A 23,169-nucleotide genomic window follows, 5' to 3' on the forward strand; every position below is an offset into this window, starting at 1 on the left:
CCAGCCTTGGAGCTTGGATGCCTGCGTGGGGCACAGGCCCTAGCCTGGAGCCTGGGTTTGGTCCCCGTGTGCACGGCGGGTGCCGAATCCCCGAGGTCCAGAGGAGGACACCGAGGCCCCAGCTCCCGGGGAGCGGGAGTCCTGGCCATCGCCACCCACTGAGCTGTGCCCCCCACCTTGTGAGTGACATCAGTGCTCTTCCTAGAAGAGTCAGTTCCCTTTGGTTTCGAAATAATCTGATTCAGGAATTCGCCTTTCCTCTCAGGGAGCCTCTCGAGGTATCCAAGAAATCGATCCCCCCACAGCTTGTTCGAGCCATCACCTCATCCGAGTAATTTTGGTTAAAAACACTGTTTTTCTTTGATTGTTGTTTTTCCCCTTGATTTGTCCTTATAGTTAACATTTAAGGGATGACTCCGTGCCAGAAACTGAGCTAATGACTTTGAATGACGGTATTGTGTTGAACCTGTAATTCTCTCCATTTGACACAGGAGAAAACAGAAGCTCAGAGAAGTTGAGTAACTTCTCCAGGTCACACAGATGGAATGTGGAGGTGAGACCCTGATACAGGTCTCCTGCCCACCTGCCCAGGCAGATTAGCATCTGAAGTCAACTTTCTACCTTTGGATACAATTCCTCTGGAGACTTTGCTGTATGCATCATCTGTCTCTGTGGTTTTTGACCCGGGGGTGGAGGCCGCAGAGGGAGAGGATCAAGCACAGGTGCTGGTTGGGCAGCAGGGAAGTAGCATCTGAGTCTCAGCCTGGACACCCCCCTCCTGTTCCAGAAGGCAGTGACGGTCTCAGAGGAAGGTGTCCTTAGATCCCCAGAGGAGCCCAGGTTTCAATCCCAGCCCGCCCATCTCAAGCTGTGTGGCCTTGGGCAAGTCCCCTGCCCCCCGTTTTGGGTATCCTGCCAGACAGCCCTCACTCAGATGAGGCAAGAGCTTCAGACTCTTCTAGTTCATGGATGATAAATAGCTGGAATGCACAGTGCCACGCCCCTGCCCCACGCCCACGTCAGACATCACTAATCCACCACTGCACACACACTCTCTCTCCCCCTCCAAAGTCCTTTTAAATATGGTGTGCGCCTCCAGGCTAGCCACTAATTAGAACTGGCCCGCAGGGTGAAAGGACATCCAGAACCAGAGGAGACTTGGTGAGTGTGTGGAGGAGGAGGGGCCAGGCCCAGGTGGCACTCGGCTCAGTGATATGGTGCTCCTCGGTCTTCTTGTCCCTTGCCTGGAAAATAGGAGGGACCTTGCGCTGGGCTGTGCCAGAGCTCGCCTCTGTCCTGGGGTGGAACCTCTGCAGGGTGCGCAGCCGGGCTCTTATTCAGGTGGAGACTGCTTTCTGGGTCTGGTCACTGCCCAGGTGTCAGGAAGAGGGTCAGAAAGGGGCTGGTTTCGGGTCCTCTTGGAAAGGGTTAGACTCCCTCTTCCCCCACGGTTCATGATAATGTCGGTGGTGGTAATAATAATGGCAATAAGAGCGACCCGCGTTCAGGGCGTGTTTGTTAGGCACCGAGCCCTCTGCGAGCTTGTACATTCACGCCCCAGTCCTCCTAGAAGCCCAGGGCTTCCAATGATCCAAGTGCATGGCCTGAGCTCCCCAGTGGTACGCGGTGGCACATCTGTCCAGCTCCAAGCCAGGCCCTGCTCGCCTCCAAGGGCCAGTGTGGAGGACAGCCAGACTGCACATTTGCTGTCTATCAGTCGCCGTTATCATTTCTCACTTGTGATGGTGCGTTCCTGTGCCTGTGGAAAGTCCCCTCCCGCTGGCAGGACCTTTTGCTAAGCACGTGCTCTACTGCGGGGATACACCCCAGCCCAAAGCCTTCCCGATCTCTGTGGGGGCAGCACCGCAAGCAGCACCTCTGTTTCACAAGTTAGAAAATTGAAGTTCAGAGAGGGAGGGTGGCCAGCCCTGGACCACACAGCAAGCAGCTGTCCTGCCTGTTCCCTGAGCCTTGCTGAGAAGGTCCCCAAGGAGAGCCCGGTGGGGGTGGGAGTGTTGACTCCACTGAGGCCAGGTGGGGACTGCCCTGTGTCCTGGAGGGTCCATGCGACCCTCGACAAGGCACTCTCAACACTCCCCACCTGGGTTTTCAGGTTCCTGTTACACGTTCAGTTTTCAGAGCCGTGTCTTGCTCATGAACTCACCGAATCCTTAACACAACCCGAGGCTCCCAGAGGCAAGGCTACTTGCCTAAGGGTGTCCCTCCAGCCCCTGTCATCTCTGCCTTGGTACCTGCTGTTCCCTTCCCTGCGGTGGCCCACCCCCTGCCTGTGTGACCCCTTGGCATCATGGCTGTTTTTCCTAGATCTTGCTGGGAAGTCTTGAGCCATGTGATCGTCCGCGTGCTGTCTAGCTCAGGCCTCGGAGGCTGGTTCCCGTGTTTAACAGGGTGATGTGTAGCTTTTTTCTTTTTTGGTACTAGGGATTGAACCCAGGGGCACCTAACCACGGAGCCACATCCCCAGCCCCTTTTTATATTTTATTTTGACACAGGGGCTTGCTGGGTTGTTTAGGGCCTTGCTGAGTTGCTGAGGCTGGCTTTGAACTTGTGATCCTCCTGCCTCAGCCTCCCGGGTTGCTGGGATTACGGGCGTGCACCTCCATGCCTGGCTGTCCCCCAGGTCTGATGCCTGGGCCGTGCCCTGGCCACCCACCCTTCCCAGCCTCTGCTGATGTCTTGCCCTCTCCACCAGTGATACCAGCTCTTCACTGGCTATTAGTGTTTGGCAGCAGGACAAGCCAGCTTCCTGGGTGACAGGCTCCCGTTGGCAGCTCTGCCTTTTGTCTCCCAAGTGCCATCTCTGGCTACTCTTTTTGTCCATTTTGTTCACAGAGGAACCCCCCTTCCCCAGTCCCAGACAACTTTATTTCCTAATGAGAATAGTTATAGCTATCATTTGCGAAATCCTTACATGTCATGTTCCTTGGTGCAAAAAGCAGGCACAGCATACGCATTTGTCGAGTGACGCTGGCAGAGAGTAACCTGTCACAGGGACTAAGAGTTGTTTGACCTCAGTTTCCTCATGCGTCAAATCCTACCTCCACCAGGCAGAGGAGTCACTGATACATATATCAATACATATTTGTTTTAAATACCACACATATTTAGACATCGGTTCCTTGCAGTTGAATCTCTGAGAGGTAAATATTTGTCCCCCAGGGCACAGTCTGTAACAAGTGCAAATATTTCAACACCTTTCGGGGCACTTGGGTTTCAAGTAGCCCACTTCAGAAGCTGCCCCCCACCGTCCTGTTCGCGTCACACAGCCCTGCCCCGCACCTGAGGGTCAGGTGGTCAGGTTGCTCGGGCTGTGACACATCTCTGAGAATCTAGTGTGCTCGTCCAGCTTGGAGCGCATGGTGGGTCTTGTGACCGTCATCTGCGGAGCAGGCAGTGATTGAGCCCTGCGTAGGAGCCAGCAGGAGGGAGACCTAGCTAGAGCCAGCCAGCTGGAGCCTTTGGGGAAGGAAGGACAGTGGCCCTGAGTGACTGTAGCAGTCGCGGCCCACAGGCATTAGCTACGGTCACTCCCTGACCCTCACATCAGGAGGTAGGTGCCCTTGTCATTGTTCTTGCTCATGATGGGGAACCAGGCTCAGCAAGGTGCTCATTTGCCCAGGAGATGGTTCGTCGCCCACTGATGGGTCTGGGTGTGCACCTGGGCCGCCGGGCTGTGGCGCCTGGCCATGCTACCACCTCCCAAAAGGACCCCTGGAGCTCCCTGCGGGCGGTTTCCTGGTCCTCCCTGGGCCGGTCCTTGGCAGGCAGGCTGGTGTGAGAGTGCATGGGGGCACCGTGCATCTGTGGGGTGCAGGTTAGTCTCCCCATCTCCTCCCGGGGCCTCCTCCGGATCTCAGACACCTTGATGCTGGGCCCAGACAGTTTCTGGGAAGGGAAGCCGCCTGTCGCCTACCCAGCCCAGGGCGTGTGTCCACTCAATTCCACGGCATTGTTCGAGGCCCACCGCCCTGGGGACCACCTCCCCTCCAAGGTCGGGAAGGTCTGCCAGGCAGACTGCGATCTGGGTCATACAGAGGCGGAGACAAGGCTCAGCGGGGCCGCCCAGGGTCCCAGGCCAGTGGGCAGTGGCTCTGGGATTTGAGACCAGAGCCTGGGCGTTTCCTTCCTGCCTCCCAGGTCGGCTCTGGGCAGGCTGTGGTTGAGAGGATACGTCTGCCTTGGGGGAGTCTTGTCCAGAGGTCCAGGCCTGGTCCTCCTTAAGCCTTAATCTGTTTGCTAATAGTGGTAGGAATTGTCATTTACTGGAGCCCCATGGTCAGTGTGGCCAGCTAAGTTGGTCTCTATGTCCGTTCTCACATGGTCCTTTGAACCACTCCAAAGGGTGGGTACTGGAATCTGTTTTTTTTTTTTTTTTCCTTTTTTGGTACCAGAGATTGAACCCAGGGACACTTAATCACTGAGTCACATCCATAGCATCCCCCTCCCCCCATTTTTTGGAGACAGTGTCTTACTGAGTTGCTTAGGGCCTTACTAAATTGTTGAAGCTGGCCTCGAACTTGTGATCCTCCTACCTCAGCCTCCTGAGTAGCTGGAATTACAGGCGTGTTCCACCATGGGCAACCTGGATTCCCTGCTTTTTCAGGCAGAGAAGAGACACACAGAGGAAGGGAAGGGACACCTTCCCAGGTCACGTAGCTAGCTCACAAGAGGTTAACCCAGAATGGAACCAGGGCAGCCTGCTTCCAGAGTCTGGACCCATAATCACTTAATAAATGTTAGATAAATCTCTGCAGGCCACATGTATAAACTCTTCTTGAACTGTTGTTTCTTCCAGAGCCAGACTTGTGTGTCAGGGGTGGGGGGACGGCAGGAGTCCAGCAAACAGCAGGAGTCGGCTGCGTGACACTCCAGGGCAGGACGCTCCAGGGGAGTCTCCGAGGCTGGTGCCTCTGAGCTGGAGCCGAGAGTTTTTCTGTGCCGTGTGATTCCTGGGGGGAGGGCGGGTGGGGATCGAGGTGGGGGCCCCACAGGGCAGTCCTGGTGTCTCCAGGACCAGGTCAGGGGGAGGCCAGAGCAATTAGCCTGGCCAAGGCTGCAGCTAACTCAGAAGCCTGGGTGGGGAATCAGGCCCAGCCTCAGTCCAGGGCTCTGGCCTCGTGCCTGGCCCTCCTGTGTGTCTATCGCAGGCTTCCAGAGTCTTCCTGGGATGGGGAGGCTCCCGCTGAGGGCTCGGGCGAGAACTTGGCTCTGCCATTCCTCCTTCCTTACCCAGCTCGGCCGGCGGCCCGCGCTCCCTCCCGGAGGAAGCGTCCTTTCCTCTGGTAGCTGCCTGATTTGAATTTGAGTGTTTCCCGGTGGCCCCCGGCCAAGTGGAGCTCTGCTGTGCAGGCCTCGGGCTTGGAGGAGGGCCCGCCAGCCTCCTGGTCCTGTGACGCCCTCCCGCTGCCAAGGCCCGTCTCCGGGGCCCTGTGGGACCCGGCCCTGGGTGGCTCCTGTGACAGAGGATGGCCGTGGGCTTTGTCCCCTCACTGCCTGGAGTGGCTCCCCCATCCAGGAAGTCCCTGCGGGTGGCCTTTCTTGGCAGCTTGCCCGGGTGCCAGCATCTTGGCACCGACGAGGGTGGAGAATGGAGGGAACGGTCCGGAGAGGGAAGGAGGGGAGGGTGCAGGGGACCTTGGCTCATTCCTTAGCACAGGTCTCGGGCCAGGTGCTGGATACAGGGCTTCTGGTCGGGGAGGGCCCCAGACCCACACAGAACCCACAGCAGGAAGGAAAGCGGGAGGGCCGCCGGCCTCCACCACGGACACCCCAAAGGCTTTCCCCCAGAGGGACGTTTGCCCTCTTTCCCCCCAACACAGCCTTCTTGAGCCTCGTGGGGAGGCAGCAGTGAGCACCTGGATCCCTGGGAAAGACAGAGAGGGAGTGGCGAGGTTGTTTCAGGTTGTGCTGGGCGCTGGGGAGAAGACGAGGAGCCTGAGGGGCAGCAGGGGCCTGGCAGGGGCCGGGCTCCTTCTCTTGGCCTGGGCAGGGACCCTGCGGAGGTGGCCTTGGAGCCGGAGATGGAGAAGGAGGGAGCCAAGCAAAGATCAGAGATGAGTGTCCCCGGCAGGGGACAGTACAGTACAAAACCCTGGGGGTCAGGAGGAGGCACTGTCAAGGGCGGGGCCGGGCTGATGTCAGAAAGGTGGGTAGGACCCTGGCCAAGCCTGAGCAGGGCCTGCCACAGGGAGGGCTGGCACCGCCCATTTGTTGAATGGGCCCTAAGAACAGTCTGTGCCAGCATGGCCGCGGGGACCTGCCACTCCCACCCACTCCAGGTAGAGAGGGGCTGTTGGGCTTAGTGTGTTTCTTATTTTGGTTAACATTTCTGATTGGCATGAGTGTCACATATAGAGAAATCTATGCATCTACTGGGGGCTTCTCATTCTCGCCTTTTTTGATCAGTGTCCTTTAAATTTTTGTCCCTTATTAGTATTGATAAGAGATATAGAAAGACACATATTGTCCATATGGGGCTTCTCATTCCCTTTGCCTTTTTTGATTAGCATTAAATGCTTATATATATATATATATATATATATATATATATATATATATATATAAAATATATACCAGCGTTATAAAAGGGTATTGGTCCCACATAACCTCCTGGAACTTGCTTTTTTCACTCAGTCTCATGTTTCTGAGACTTAATCCATATTATTGCACATCTGTAATTTATTTTTAAATTTTTAAAAATTCTTTTTTGTTGGTGCACGGTAATTATGCAGAATGGTGGGTTTCTTTGTGGCACATTCAAGCAAGCATAGAAATATAGTTTGTCCGGGCATGTGATGCACACTTAATTGTAGTGCTAGGAACTCGGAAGGCTGAGGCAGGAGAATTGCAAGTTCAAGGCCAGCCTCAGCAACTTAGGCCCTGCCTCAAAATTAAAAAATAAAAAGGGACTGTGGATATCGCTCAGAGGTGCACCCCTGGGTTCAGTTTCCAGCACTCAAAAAGCAAAACTAAAAACCCCACAATGTAATTTGATGAATTTTACTGCCCAGTACTTCCTCTGCCCTTCCCCTTCCGTCCCCCTGACCCTCTTCCTCTGCCCTGCTAGACTCCCTTCTAATTTCCTGGGCCCCCCTCAACAACTGACCTATTTTTTTCTTTTAGCTTCCACACATGAGAGAAAACATACAACCTTTTTTTTTTTTTCTTTTTCCTGAGTCTGACTGATTTTGCTCAAAGTCATGGTCTCCAGTTCCATCCATTTCCCTGCAAATGACAATTTCATTTCTTGGCTGAGTAAAGCTCCGCGCTGTACACAGACATCATTTTCCTCATTCATTCATCTGCTGACAGACACTTGGGCTGATTCCATCACTTGGCTTATGTGAATCGTGCTGCAATAGATATGGATGTGCATCTATCTCGGAAATATGCTAATTCTTTGGCAAGAGAGGTGTAGCTGGATCACAAGGGAGATCTATTTTTAGCTTTTTGAGGAACCTCCATGCTGATTTCCATAGCGGGCTCTACTCATTTACAGTCCCACCGACAGTTATCTAAGAGTTCCCCTTTCCCCGCATCCTCGCCAGCATTTATTGTTATTTGGATTCTTGATGCTTGCCATTCTAACTGGAACGGCCTGGGACCTCTGGTAGCTTTGATTTGCATCCCCCACTGTGCTAAAGATGTTGAAATTTCCTCCCCTAATCCTTGGTCTTTTGCACTTCTTCCTTTGAGAAGTGTCTGTTCAGTTCCCTTACCGATTGGGGTTGTTTTGTAATGTTGAATTTCCACTTGTTGAAGAGGCTGTCCTTTCTCCCATGTATGGCATTTTTGGACACCTTTGTCAAGAATCAGATGACTATAATTGTGCAGATTTGTCTATGTCTTCTGTTCCATTGGTCCATGTGTCTGTTTTTTTTTTGCCAGTGCCATATAGCTTTAGTGACTATAGCTCTTTAATCTAATTTGAAATTGGATATCATGATGCCTCCAGCATTGCTCTCTTTGCTCATTGATTTGGCTATTCTGGGGCTTTTGTTTCTCCATATAAAATCTAAGATTTTATTTTTAGTTCTGTGAAGAATGTCATTGGTATTATAGTGTGGGGGTTGCATTGAATCAGTAGATGGCTTTTGGTAATATGGCTGTTTTAACTATGGATTCTGCCTATCCATGAACATGGGAGATCTTACCATCTTCTAGTGTCTTCTTCAATTTCTTTCTTGAGTATCCTATAGTTTTCATTGTAGAGGTCTTTCACCTCTTTGGTTGGGTTTATGTAATTCATTTCTTTATCACTGTATAATATGCCACTGGATAACTATTCCACACTCATTTTTTTTTTTTCAGTGCTGGGATCAGAACCCAAAGCTTTGTGCATGCTAGACAAGTGCTCTACCACTGATTTCCACCTCCAGCCTCCATTTACTTATTATCTCGTTGGTGGCATTGGTTTTCAGATTTTTGGCAGTGTGGAAAAGGTGCTTACAAATATCCTTGCTCCCACTTCCTCATGCATGGCCATAGGAATTTTCTCCTAATACATACCTGGGAGTGAAACTGTTGGATCATAGGATATGTGAAAGTTTGTTCAGTGTTCCAAGATAAGACCAAATTGTTTTCCAGAATGATTGTACCAGTGTACACTTCTACCAGGAATGTACAAGACAACCTATTTCTCTATACCTTCTACAACACACATGTTGTCAGGCTTCTCACATATTTCCAATCAAACGAGTGCAGTGATTTCTCACTATAGACATGAGGTGCGACTCCCTGGTTACCTCTGGGGGTGAACGGGTGTGGATGAGTGTGTGTGAGCCCTCTTTTAAAATGCATTTCTGCCCATTTTTCTGTTTGTCCTTTTTTTTTTTTTCTTTTCCAAAATCCGTTGCTTATTGCTTGGTAATAGTTCTCTATATTCCTGAGACATTATGTTTTGGGTAAGCTAAAAACCTAAAATTTAATGTAGTCTCATTTAGCAACTTTTTATTTAATAATCAGTGCTTTCCAAGTCTTATTTAAGAAAGTTTGCCTTACTCCAAGGTCAGAGAGCCGTTCATCTGTAGTTCCCAGTAAACATTTTAATGTTTTGTTTTTCACATTTAAGACCTTGATCCATGCATTGTTGATTTTTGTGTATGGTATAAGGTAGGGATCCAATTTGATTTTTTCCATCTATATATCCATTTTTTTTCTTTCTTTCTTTTTCTTTTTTTTTTTTTGTGAGGGGAGGTACCAAAGATTGAACTCAGGGGCACTCAACCACTGAGCCATACCCCCAGCCTTATTTTGTATTTTATTTAGAGAAAGGGTCTCACTGAGTTGCTAGTGCCGTACTGTTGCTGAGGCTGGCTTTGAATTTGAGGTCTTTCTGCCTCAGCCTCCCGAGTGGTTGGGGTTACAGGCATGAGCCACCATACCTGGCTCATTTTTCTTTTGTTTTCCAAATATATAAAAATGTAGTTGACTTTATTTTGAGCTTATCAAGCTAATTTTCTAAACTATTTCCAAATATTTGTAGACTCTAGGCAATCAGTTGCAACTAAGGATCACTTCCATTTTTAAATAAATCTTTATTCTTTTTTATATTTATTTTTTATTTATAGGTGGACCCAATCCCTTTTTATTTTATTATTATTATTATTTTTTAATGTGGTGATGAGGATCAAATCCAGTGCTTCACACATGCTAGGCGAGCGCTCTACCTCTGAGCCACAACCTCAGCCCTAAATCTTTATTCTTTTAACTTTTTTTTTCTTTTTGCACTGTGTAGGATTGCCAGTACAAAGTCAAATGAACATGGTGGGACTAAGTAGTTTTGCCTTATTTGATTTTAGAGGAAATATCCTAATGTTTCCCCCTTTAGGATGAGGCGGAGATTTTCCAGGTTAAGGAAGCTCTCTTTTATTCATAACTTAATGAGAGCTTTTTTTAAAAAATTAAAAATTTATATGTAAATATATCACATGTTTTTAAAAAAGCATCTCGAGGTGTTTCATTTTTCTGTTTTAATCTGTTAGTGTGGTTAATTACAGAATAGACCTCCTATTATGTAATTATGTAATGCACCCTGTGCATTCCTATCATCCGCACTTATTTGGTGTGTTCTGATGACATTTTGTCCAGAATGGTTACATCAGTTTGTACTCTTCTGTCTTTGGGATCCCATTTATAATGGCCTCATAGAATTAGATGGTAATTTTTTTTTTTTTTTTGTATACTGTCCTTTGCAAAAGTTTGGATAAAAATGAGATCATGTGTTTCTTAAAGTTTGATAGAATTTCCTTGTAAAATCATTTTAGCCTGTTTTCTTTGTGGAAAGATTTTGTAACTACTGTTTCAATCTCTTTATTCAGGTTCTTTATGTCTTCTTGAGTCAGTTTTGGTAAGTTATATCTTTAGAAATGTATTCTTTTAATCTTTATAATTTATTAGCATAAGGTGGTTTATTGCATTTTCTCATGATATTCCTATTTTCGATAATAATGTGTCTCCTCTGTCACTTTTAATATTGCCACGGATTTATTGACCTTTTATATAATTTTTATACCTTTATTTAATTTATTTATTTTTATGTGGTGCTGAGGATCGAACCCAGGGCCTGGCACATGCTAAGTGAGCACTCTACCACTGAGCCCCGGCCCCAGCCCTATTGACCTTTTTAAAGATTCCAACTTGTGGCTTTGATCTTCTCAATTAAATCATTTTTCACTCTGCTTTTTGATTTCTGCTCTTTATAATCTGCCACTTTCTTTGGCCCCCCACCCCAACCCCCTAACTTCCTAAGCCGGACACTTACCTCATTGACCTTTAGCGTTTCTTTGCAGTCTTACACAATTTTTGTTATGTAGTGTTTTTATTATCATTCAGTTCTAAGCAATTTAAAATTTCTGCTATGACTTCTCTTTGATCCATAAGTTACTTAGGGTGTTTGTCATTCCTAAGAATATGTGTAACTATTTGCCCTTTGTAAACTTAACTTCTATGGCTCTGGTCACAGAATGTGGACTATATGGAAACCTATTATTTGAAATATGCGGCTTGCTTTACCGCCTGGTATGTGCTCCATATTTAAAATGTTGAGGTTCCTGTAAAGAATATGTGTTTATGTACATTTCTATTTCAATTTCTCCTGCTTTTTTGGTTTCATTTTTTTAAAAGAGAGAGTGAGAGAGAGGGAGAGAGAGAGAGAATTTTTTTAATATTTATTTTTTAGTATTTGGTGGACACAACATCTTTGTTGGTATGTGGTGCTGAGGATCGAACCCGGGGCCGCACGCATGCCAGGCGAGCGCGCTACCGCTTGAGCCACATCCCTAGCCCCTTGGGTTCATTTTGAGGTTTTATTACTTTCAGAAAAGTGTGACTTTTCCCTACAAAATATATATTTTCTCCTACTGTTGGAGATCCTCCTCCCTTCCCCACTGTGCCCTCAAGCCCCACGACACCACAGCAGATTTGTCCAGTTGTTTTAGTTCTGAGTTATTAAAAGAAGGTCCAACATTTGCTTTCCTTGTTCTTTGAGCTATCCTCTCCACTTCTGGAGAGAAGCACAGAAAACAGGGTTAGGAAAATATGTGCTCATGTTTATTATTCAGGCCCAAAACTTGTTTGAAAAGAAAAAAAAAAACCCAAAGCCTAAACTAAACTTCACTGGGTCTGCAGATATCTTTAGTACCAGCTGTGGATTTTGTTGCTATACAGTTCAATAGTTGCTATATACTTAAATAGTTCCTATTTTTAAAAGTTTGTGTGTTTGTGGGCGTAGTTGTAGTTTTGGGCAAACCTGAGCCCTTGAATGGTGCGACTTTTACTGTCTTTCACAGTTTGGATGACAGTTTAGCTGGCTATAAAATTCTCACTTCAAAATTTTTTTTTCCCTTAGGAATTTTGGTCAATTCAATTTGATACTTATTCCTTTTGTAAGTGACAGGTTTTGTTCTAGACTCTTAGAATGTTGTCTTTTGGTCGTCACTAGAATATGTCTAAGTGGTTTTTATTTATTTATTTATTTGTCCTGCCTGGTATATTTTGTTCCTGCTCAAACCAAGATGTCGCATCCTTCTTAAGTCCTAAGGTCACCTTCACTAATCTTCAAACAGCTCCAGGGGCCACGTATGTTCTCAGAGTTGGCGCTGACACTAGTCTCGTTCTTTCTGGTTTTGGTTGAGCTGTAATTCTGCACAGTAAAATGCCCAGATCTGACGTGTCCAATTCAATGCATTTTGACTAAAGTCAGTTACCTTGAAGCTAGGACTCTGAAACAAGATCCCCGCCCCCCCCCAAGCAGGGCTTTATTCTGCAATATGGAGGGAACATGCTTGGCCCACCTGCCCCCACTCAGGACCTGGCCAGCAATGCCCCTTGCGGACCCCTTGCAGGGTTCTAAAGACACACCAGAGCCCCCAAATTCTTTCTTCCCTCAAACACACCCATATCATTATTTGCAGAATTCACTTTTATACTGGTATCAAAAATTATACTAGAAATTTTTCACTAAACTAACTTTATTAAAAATTTTCCCTCTTACATTTCTTTGCTAAATATCACTTCACTGTCCTGGTGCCTTCTGCTGCTTATTCTCTTGGTGTCCACTGCCCTTCTCCTTCTGTAGGTCTTCTGCACATCTCTTGGCCCCTCGAGCGACTCTCTGCTCAGACTCTGTCCGGTCGAGGCTGGGCGCTGGCCTTCCAGGACCTCAGACACCTGAAGTCCCAGTTTGCGGTTGCGCCTTTCTCTTCCTGGTTCCTCGTGGGGACGCTTTCCTCCCTGGCCCCCTCCTCGGCTGTGCGAGGTGGCCATCTGACTCCCGGGCTCCCGCGCGCTCTTTCCCTGACTTGGCCCGGGGCGCGGGGCTCTGGTCTCGGTCTCCTGCGGGGTTTTCATGCCCAGGGAAAGGGCCGATCTCCTGAGCCCTGGATCATGAATAAGGATCGAGAGATCTTAATAAACAGAATTGAACTGGGGGAGAACCCCACCCTCCAGGGGAGCTGGGAAAAGGGGCACGGAGGAGACCCCTGGCCTGCAGTGAGGGAGGTCGCTGCGCAGCGGAAAGAGCCAAAGCGGGGATCACCGTGTGGGCAGAAAGATGAGGAGACCGCAACGAAACAAGATTCCCAAGATCATTTCCACCTCCAGCGAGCTCCCTCGTGCCTCCTTCCAGTCAGTTCTGCCTCCTGATGGCGACCACCTTGTGGGTTCCCCTCGCCATGGACCCGACTGAACTCTGGAGTTTCCTCTGAATGGCGTCATGTGGCAGCACTCTTGGGGCCCAGATGGTTCCATTTATCATGTTTCTTTTTAAAAAAATCTGTCCTAGGGAGGAGGCCTCGCTGGCACATGCTAAGCACACGCTCTAGCTCGAGCTCTGCCCTTGCCCAGCTTCCCATGTCTCTGAGTTCCCGTGTCTCTGAATGCCACCCCGGCTTGTCGCATCGGTAGCCCAAGCCTCTGTATGGCCGAGTCCTGTTCCACAGCTCAGTGTTCCATTATCTATCTCGGACACTTCAACTTTCCAGTTTGGAGAACTGGAACATTTATATACAAATCTTTTTTTGTGCATCTATCTGTTCTCCACCACCCTAAAAGCACACCTGCCTTTTCTCCCTACAAACACCATCTGAAAGCCCCTCCGTCTCCCAGGGAGCATCTGGTGGCATTGTGCTGGAGGGTCACTCTGGGGTTGACTTGGGAGGAAGGATGTGGAAGCCACCGACTTCCTCACTGGTTTTCAGAGCAAGGTGTGCCCGCCCCACCCCACGGCCAGCCGAGCACAGTGACTTCCACATAAAAGCCACAGCTGGATCAGCATGCTCTGTAGCCAACAGCTCTAGAGCAGGTCACCTGGACCTTCACTGTAACGAACTACTTCATCATTTTGTGGTGTTGGGGATGGAACTCAGGGCTTTGAACTTGGTGGGCAAGAGCCCTGCCACGGGGTGACACCTCCGGCCCAAACCTAGAATGTTAAGTGAACATCAGGAGCCTGCTAAAGAAAGACGCGCACATCAGAGAGCAGCATGAGAGTGTTTCAGAGAAAAGAAGTGCATGGAAATGGGTGGTGATAGAGCCAGCCTTCCCCAGACCCTGCATGTTCCTGTCTGCAGCCCTGGGAGTCCCCAGGCCCCTGTCTAATCTCCCAACACTGCAGCCTGGTGGAAGGCAACCTTGGAGGAGGCGGACCTGGGGTGACAATCTTTCTCCAAAAGAACCTCTGGGTCTTCACATGGGCTCCTCTCACTGTGCCTTCCCTTCACTTCCAGCACCTTGGGAAGTCTCCTTCTCTGATGGCACCTCGAGGCCAAGGTGACACTCAGTGGTGGCGTAGGGCTCTGGAGTCAGAACCGCCCCTCCCCACCCCATGCTTGTCCTGATTCTCCAGCTCACCTGCTGTGTGACTGGGGCCAGGTCATGTGACCTCCCTGGTCCTCAGGTTCCTCCTGGGGTGGGGGTGGGGTGGTGATGAGAACACTGGGCTAGATTATCCCCAGAGTCTCCTTCAACTTGATGAGCTGGTGCCATGGTTCCAAGCACAGGCTCAGGAATGGGGCTGCCCTGCACCCCTCCTGGGTCAGCTCTTGCTGCTGCATGTCGCTGAGCAGTTATTTCAACTCCCAAACTTCCACTGACTTCCCCCGGGCAGAATGGTCAAGAATTGGAACTTTGGAATTGCACAGTTTGGATTCGTGATCCAGCTCTGATGCGTGGCTGCTGTGTGATCTTAGACAAGTCACTTAACCTCTCTATGCTTTTTTTCCTTCTTGCTAAATGAGAATGGTACTAAGAGTACCTTCAGGGACTGCAGTGGTGCTGTCCCAGTGAGAACACAGTCTTCTCCATTCAGTGCAATGAATTCCTCCCCCCACCCCGCCACCGGGTACTAGGTGCCCCACTATGGAGCGGCTTCCTGGTCCTTTTTATTTTTCATCTGGAGACAGATCCTTGATGGCCTTGACTTTGCAATTCTCTTGCCTCAGTTGGGTATTGGAGGAGTGTGGCTGGGACTAGGGAGCCAGCCAATGCACCCCGCAGCCCAGCGAATTCTGACACTAAGTGCTCTCTAGATACATCCTGTCAAATTGTATCTTTTACCCGCTTCTCTCATCTGATCTGCAAGGTGGGATGACTCACCCTGATGTGCAGATAAGGAATCTGAAGCTCCAGACAGTCACTTTCAAAGCTACAGGGCCAGGATGTCACCCCAGGTCCCCCTCCTCCAAGGCTGCCTTCCACCAGGCTGCGGTGTTGGGAGATTAGACAGGGGCCTGGGGACTCCCAGGGCTGCAGACAGGAGAGCCCGGAGAAGCCCCCACCCGGGCGTATTCCAGCTGTTCCAGCTGTCTACCTTGGCCTCATGCAAGGTGGCTTTTGTAGGTCTCATGCAAATGTGGATTCAGTGATGGGACACAGTGGAATGAGGAGACAGATTCAGGGTGTGTGGGACAATTCGGGGCTCAGGGAACCTGAAATGGAGAGCTAAAGGGGTCCAGGGACAGGGAGGAGGATGCCTGGAGGCACCAGCCAGCAGAGACTGCACAAGTCCAGGGCTTAAGCCTGGGGTCTCATGGGTGGGCCTCGCCACCAGGCAGCTGGAGGTCCAGCTCCCCTCCCACGCCACGTCTGGGCCTGGACGTCCTCTCGGAGCCTCAGTTTCCTCATCTGCAAAGGGGCTGCTGCTACCACTGGGACAAGTGGGGGGAGGGCACCGGGTGGCCAGGCAGCCCTGGGCGAGGATCCCAGGGGCACGGCTGGCTCGATGGACATGCAGGGACTTGAGAGTGAACCCGAAGCCTCAGTTTCCTTCTCCGGGATTTAGACATCTGGCTCTTAGCTGCCTGGGATACTGCAAAGGCAACAATGAGATCATTCTTTGGTGAGACGTTCGCTCTTGGACTTTTCTAAAACTGCAAATGCCACTGTCCCCCTCCTCCCTGCTGTCTCTCTCCCTGGTACCTGCTGCCGCCTGGTGTCCCCTGGATCTGGCTTATCTCCTTGTTTGTTCACCCCACTAACAGGGACTTGGCTGTTTTGTTTAGCGCCTAGAACGGCCCCTGACATACAGTAGCTGCTCAGTAAACAGCAGTCCAAGATCATTGGTTGGATGACGTCTCTGGAAGGTCCCGGGGCCTAGGGGGTGCTGACCAGTGCCAGCTGTATAGCCAAGAGACGCAGGACAGAGGCCCCAGAGAGACCAGCACGGTCAGCTTGAGGTGAGGAAGGCCGCCCAGGAGGGCGCTGGGGCCCTGTTTTCAGGGGGTGCTGGGCTCCCTCTGTGGCCACTGTGGTGGCAGCAAGGCCTGTGGGGAGCAGAAGCAGACGGGCCTGGGGTTTTTCTCAAGGAGGCAGGACCCTGGGGCTGCAGGGAGCCTGCGCCACGTGGCTGTTCTAAACCAGTCCCTGGGCTAATCCACCCCCAAGGATTAAGTGCAGCTCCAGGCAGGTAGGGTGTGGCTGGAGGAGGAGGGTCACCGGGGCATGACTTTGGGCCCATGTTTTGTCCCTGGTGAGCACAGCCCACTCCACTTCCCGGTTGCCACATCCTGAGTTGCTTCCCTCTGCCAGACCCGCCTCTGTGAGGGTCACCTCAGGCCCAGAGCATCGGAGCTGGCCGTCTGCAGACTGACACCCAGAACAGCGAGCCCCAAATGACCTTCTCCTCTGCTTTGTTCTCATGGGGTCTTTGGTGACACAGATGCGACACTAAGATAGAGGCTTCCCCTTTTCCCTTACCTTTTGGATCCAACCCTGCCCCCTGCTCCTGTGTGGAACAAACTGTCTCAACAAATGACAGTCCAGCCCCATTGCAGCCACCACAATGGCTGGGAGAGAAAGAGCCGGGAGCGGAGCCAGCAGATCCTGTGCCTGGCCTGGCCCTGCCCGCGGGCCGGGCAGAGGGACCTTGCCAAGTCACCTCACCTCGCTGCTCCTCCGTTTCCTCTAAAGCAAGAGTAAACAGTGGTGTCCCCCTACAGTGACCTCCTAGAGCTGTTATATAAAGCTCATAGAAATGTGAATCAGGACCCATGTTCCTACACAGGCCTCGAAGGCAGAGCTGGGACCTGCAGCCCCCAGCATGGGACCAGGCACACGAGAGACACAGAGGACGGATGGCCACAATGTCGAGACTAGACCCATGACCACCTAATGGAAGGGGGGGTGGCCAGGACCTGCTCATGGAGCAGAGCTGCTAGGCAAATCCCACCCTGGAAAATTTCACCCAGGATTCCCCTATACTTCTATAAATGCCAAGTAGAAAAGTGCTGGTATTGAGCTGCGATCTTCTTTTATCACATACTGGAACCTTCTCAACCCGCCTTTGGTTTGTTTGCCAGAGTTTTCCTTTGGTAGAAACAGTTGACTGAGTATGAATGACTTTGTGTGGTGATTTACAATGTAAAGGGCTTAGAAAACCTAGCGGAACTGACCTCTGAGCTCAGAGACCATGTTCCTAGTAACAGAAAAGCCAAGGCAAACAGTAAGGGGAATTAATTGTTACCAGAATGTTCAGATGTCAGCTTCAGGCATGGCTGCATCCAGGAACCCAAGTAATATCATGAAAAACAGACTCTGCATCTCTCTATTGTGCCTTCGGAAAACTCTCATGACAAGGCCATCCAGGTGGAGAAGTGTCTTCCAGCTGTGACAGTCAGGGCCCTCCTGCACGTAGGGGTGGAAATAATCCCACGCAAACCAGGCCAAAGAGGGAAGGGCCGATACTCAGGAACACTGTGGCATTGCTAGGAAAGGAAATGGATTTTGAGTGGCCCAAAATGATAGCAGATATCCTGCAGGCCTCAGAGGGGAAGCCGGGGAGAGCATCAAACTTCAAAGTTTGCTGAGTTCCTTCCCTTGTGTTATGGGTTACATGTGAGGTGACCACCCCAGTTCATGTGGGTGACAATATGAGAACCTTCAGAGGTGAAAAGATCGGGTTATGAGAGCCTTAACCCAATCAGGGAATTAATCCCCTGATGGCAGCTGAGGGCAGGTAGGGTATGGCTAGAGGAGGTGGGCATTGGAGGCGTACCTTTGGGGTATCTCGCCAGCTACCCACACTGACGGGATGAGCTGGCTTCAAAAGAACTGGCTGCAGCATCAAGCTAAGAAACCGGTAAGAAATCACGCAACACACGGACATGAGTTTCTCAGATCAAGGGTGGGACGGCTCTGCAACCTTAAGTCTCAGCTTGCGCGCTGGACAGCACTGGAAAGAGAGTGTGCACCCAGAATCTGTTTATTTTGTAAGGGGGGACACACAAAAGAGCTTCGATGGAGTGTTCACCAAATAAGGCAGGAGATAGGGTTTCAAAACACGGGGGTTGTCCAATCCCATTGGGTAACGCCCAAGTCTGGGGCTAGGGCAAACTTCTTTGCAGAGCAAAGGTGGAGGCCACTTGCTACACACAGTGAGTGGAGTGTGGTGCCTGACCAAACACCCCCTTACTCAAGGCTGAGAGAGGACGCTCAGCCCATGGGGAGGGCGGCCCCCCACAGGGGTATATATTTTGTATCTGGCCAGTGGAAGCTCTCTCTCTGCTTTCTGATCATCATAACCTGAGCCCTTTACTCCACCACACTCTTCCACCATGATGTTCTGCCTCACCTCAAGCCCCAAAGAATGGAACTGAGACCTCTGAAACCGTGAGCCCCCACCCCCACCCCCAAATAAACTTTTCCTCCTCTAATTGTTCTTGTCAGGTGTTTTAGTCAAAGCAGCAAGTAAGCTGACTAAAACGGAAATTGGTACCAGGAGTGGGGTTGTTGCTGTGACGAACCTGACCGTGCGGTTCAGAAGATTTTTGGAGCTTTTTGGAATCTGTGGGAGAAGCTTTGGAAAGTTGAGTGATATGAGCTGGGAAAGCCAATTATTGTTGTTAAGTGGAGCTTAATGGGTGTTTCTGGTGGGAGCTCAGAAGACCAGAATGCCAAAAGGACTGTGGACAGTAAAGACTGGGCTCATGAGGTTTCAGAGGAAAAGGAGGACACTATTGGTAATTGGACTAGAGGCCATTCACAATGTTATGTTCTGGCTGAGAAGTTGCCTGTATTTTTCCCGAGTGCTGAGACTTTCTGTGAGGTTGATTTTAAAAGTGATGGACTTCTTAATCTGGCATAAGAAATTTCTAAGTGGCATAGTATGCAGGCAGTGGCATAGGTATTGCTGGAGGCTTTTTATCCAAATTTAAATTGTGATATTCAGGAGCAAAAAGCAGAGTAGAAATATTTGAAAAACTTGAACTTGAAAGGTTGGAGTAAAATGGAACTAAGAAAGTTGCAATTGTTAAAGACATCCTCACCACTAAAGAAACGCTAAAGACTTTGCCCAGAGATAATAAGAGAGCATCGCAGGAGTTGGCAAGACCACACCCAGCTCCGGATCAAAGTTGTAAAAGTAAAAATTTTCTTGAGACCAGTGGGGTCCCCTCCATGCACTGGGTGGCCTAGGAAGTGGTTTCGACATCTCAGCCACCAGGCACTTAGAGGCTGCTGCTGTAGCTGTGGCCCTTGGAGGCTTGGCAACTGCTCCAGATGGTGGCAGACCTTGGTGTCAACCACATGGTGCTGATTCTGCAGGAATGCAGGACACTGGAGTTCAGGGGTCATGGAGGTTTCCACCGAGATTTCAAAGGAAGGCCTGGGAGGCCAGGCAGAGTGCGCCAGGGTCAGGGTCCCTGGGGACCTGGGTCCCAGGGCCCCAGGGGTTCTGCTGAGAGAGTGATGCGTGGAGGTGTGAGGAGGAAACTGAAGCCGCAGCGGAGACCCCGAGATTGAGAAGTGCCAGTAACATGGACCATTGTCCTAAGAACGCTGCAGGAACCCATTGGAGACAAACCAAGAGAGCGGCCCCGTGGGCCGCAACCAGCAAGGCCACAGGGGCAGAGCCACACGGCCCTTTGGAGAGAACATCCTGACCCACGTGCTCCGGAAGCCAGACGCGGAACAGAGGGCTTGTTTGCCCAGCCGGATTTGGGTCTTGCTTTGGTCCCATCCCTTCTTTCCGTGTCCCTGCTTTTCTGAATGGGAATGTTCCTCCTGGGCCTTTATAGAGCGGATACTTGTAAATGGCTTTTGATTTTTACAGCAGCTCACCCTGTGGGTTGGCTGTGGACTTGGACTTGGGGGCATCTGGGAACTGCTGAGACCTCGGGGACCCTTGGAAGGGGCCTCAGTGTGTTTTGCACTGTGAGGTGGACATGGGCTCTGGGGGCCAGAGATGGAACATCATCATTTAGATGTGAGATGTCCCCGAGAGCTCGTGTGTGAGAAAATGTGAGACGGTTCCCAGGGGGAATGACTGGGTTGTGAGGGCCTGATGGGATTCGCCCGGTGGTCACCAGGCAGGTGGGGTGTGGCTGGAGGCGGTGGCCTCGCGGTGCGCCTTTGGGGCACGTCTTTTGTGTCTGGTGAGCGAGTCTCTTGCTTCCTGAGCATCCCATCATCCCGGGAGCCCTTCCCTCTACCACACTCTTCCCCACGAGCTTCCGCCTCCCCTTGAGCCCTGGGGAATGGGGCCGGCCATCTATGGACTGAGACCTCTGAAACCCTGAGCCCCCAGATACACTTTTCCTCTTCTAGTGGTCGCTGTCAGGTCTGTCAGGACAGCGGGGGACGGCTGACGAGGACATCTTCTTGTCGGGAGCTGGCTTGGAGGCCCCACGGCGTCGGCCCTCCCTGCTTCACACATGGATCCCCCAGGACCCTGGGCAGCCCCTCTGGTCTCTGGGAAGGGACCCCAGGAGACCCCAGCTTCCCTGCAGGGAGGAGCCCTCTGTCAGGTGGGAGGGGTCCCAGGAGGCAGCAATCACGTGACATGGGGACCGTGGCAGGGCCACAGCAGGCACGGTATCCTCTTGCTGCCAGGTCCTCCACCCGGACATAGGTCACAACCTTGCTGATCTCTGGGCTTCCTGTGCCTGGGGAGGCCGAGGAGGCACGAGGTCTCCCAGGGCCTGAGGTTGTCCTGGCAGAGGACGGGGTGGGGGTGGAAGCACACTGCTCGCAGGCCTGGCCTCGGTCCCAGCCCTCCCACACTGCTGGGCCTGACCCTGAACCTCCTCCCTTTCTGGGCCCTGGAGCTGCAGATCCCAACCTTACGGGGTTCTCAGAGGCTGAGGGAGAAGATCCCCGCACATGGTAGGTGCCCCGTCAAGAGCTTCTCCCCTTCCTGTTGATGGCTGTGTGACCCTGGCCAAGTTACTTGACTTCTCTCTGCATTGGAAGCCAGGATAGCCTGTGCTGTAGGGGGTTATTGTGAGGACAGGCACTCATCATGAGTGTCCCCACTGAACACTCGAGCACACTGAGGCCCAGGGAGGCGAGATGATGTGCTCAAGGACACACAGCCAGTGAGCCACGGAAGCTCTGCTGAGGTGGGTGCCCTGGGTGGGGTGTCACCGTCACTGGCCCTGGTCTCCTGGGGAAACTGGAGTAGGGGACTGTGGGAGAGGTGGGGCGTGTCCAGGGTCACCCTGCCTGGCCAGGGACGGAGCCAAGTCTCCAGTCCCATCTGGGCAGAGTGTACTGTGCAGTCCTGTGGCCGCTGTTGAGTCCAGTCACCCACAGAGGTGTGGTGTGGATGCCATGTACATGTGACATGGCGCAGTTGGTGGTGCCCACCTGGCCTTGTCTGAGAGTCAGAAACATCACAGTCAAGCTGAATCGGGTTTGTTCACTTAGTTGGGTGCGCTCCTTAACCTCTCTGTGCTTTTGTTTTACTGTCTGTATAAAAGGGATAATAAAGTGTTTACCTTGCAAGTTGTTTGGGGGATTAAATGGGTTAATACAGGTGCAACATTTTGAACAGTGCCTGGAACATAGTATGGGCTATGAAAAGTTTTGCTGTTATTATAAGCCACATGATGACAAATTATGTAAAACAGGGATTTTTCTAGAATACTGTTTGAAATGTTCTTTAATTGACGCAAATCATTAGTGTCTATAATTTTGAAACACTGGTGTCTACGCTATGCCTTGTGGTCCCCAAATCCTTAGCTGGTTAGTGGGGAGACCTATCCCTGCCTTTGATGTGCTGTGTGACTCTGGGGAGGTTATGCACCCTCTCTGTGCCTTTCTTTTCTTGATGTTGTGAGGATAAGGATGGAACAGGGACTCCTCCTGGTTCCCGAGAGGCTCCCGCTGCAGGGGTGCTGAGTGGGGTGCCAGGCCTGGGGGCTGGTGACCATCTTGGAGACACAGAGCACATGTGCCACCCCCATCCCCCACCCCTTGCCTGCTCAGCGTCCAGGCTTGGCACGGAGCTCGGTAGCCTGGGACAGAACGTGTTCCGACCGTGGGTTGGCAGAAGCCCATGTGCCCGCAGAGCCACCGTCCCAGGCCTCAGGCATGGTGTCCCTGGCCCTGCACCCCTCACTCCTGCTGCTGCTCCTCCCACAGCTGAACTGGGCCTGGCTCAGTCCTCTGCCCACAGAGCCGCACTGTGGCATCGGGACTGTCACCGTGCCCCAGGGAGCCTCGGGCCAGCTTTGGCTTGGGCAGATCCTGGGGCTGGCCCAGGCCACCTCCGCCTGCCGCCCGCCCACCTATCTTCCCGACCCTGTCTGCACCCTCCCAGCCTCTGCACAGGGGCCTCCCGGAGGCCGCCTCCGCCGCCTCTGCCCTGCGCCTCTGTCACGGAGCCAGCTGCACCCTCAGGGGCCAAGGGCCTCCCGCTGCTTGGGTGGGGTGGGGACCTGTCCTCCCGTTGTGCGTGGGGGCGGGTCTGGTCCCCTCAGGACTCAGCCCCTGGAGGAGTCGGCCACTGTCCTTCCTCAACCACCTGCAGGTGCCTGGCAGCGCTGGGCTGTGGGTTCTAGAATCTCGAAGCCCTTGGGCCCCCAAGGAGCAGGGGCGTGGGAACCCGGGGCGTGCCTGGCCAAGCGGGCAGACGGGTCCCTCTGTTCCTGGCCCCGGCCCTCACCTGCTCCTGTGCTGCCCCTTTCACGTGTCCCCTCCCCCGTCGGAGTTACTGGCCAGCGCTCGCTCTCACCTGCCTGTCCCAGGCGCTCTCCTGTCCCTCCAGCAGCCCCCACCCCCGCTGTGCAGGTGACCGCTGCGGAGCCCAGGCGAGGCCCCACCCTGAGTGCCCAGCTGGAGGGGGCAGAGGCAGGGCCTGTGCCCAGGCCGCCTGGTCCAGCGCCCACTCTTGGTGCTCCTGAGCTGCCGCTTCAGCCACCCTCCCTGTGGGGC

At 51.7% G+C, this 23,169-nt stretch overlaps 1 protein-coding gene across 2 annotated transcripts in view; it reads left to right on the top strand.

The window, feature by feature from the left end:
- Positions 1 to 23,169, top strand: part of Alpl (alkaline phosphatase, biomineralization associated) — a 53,937-nt gene that overhangs the window by 6,488 nt on the left and 24,280 nt on the right. Inside the window, exon 2 of one of the 2 annotated variants that reach the window (XM_077791216.1) lies at positions 10,341 to 10,369. The gene's annotated coding sequence lies outside the window, so the exon portion shown is untranslated. Of the gene's footprint in view, positions 1 to 10,340; positions 10,370 to 21,099; positions 21,118 to 23,169 lie in introns of those variants that run through there. The other variant, XM_077791217.1, reaches the window with a different exon arrangement.

This window comes from Urocitellus parryii, chromosome 11 (genome assembly GCF_045843805.1).
Source record: "Urocitellus parryii isolate mUroPar1 chromosome 11, mUroPar1.hap1, whole genome shotgun sequence".
Classification (NCBI taxonomy): Eukaryota; Metazoa; Chordata; class Mammalia; order Rodentia; family Sciuridae; genus Urocitellus; species Urocitellus parryii.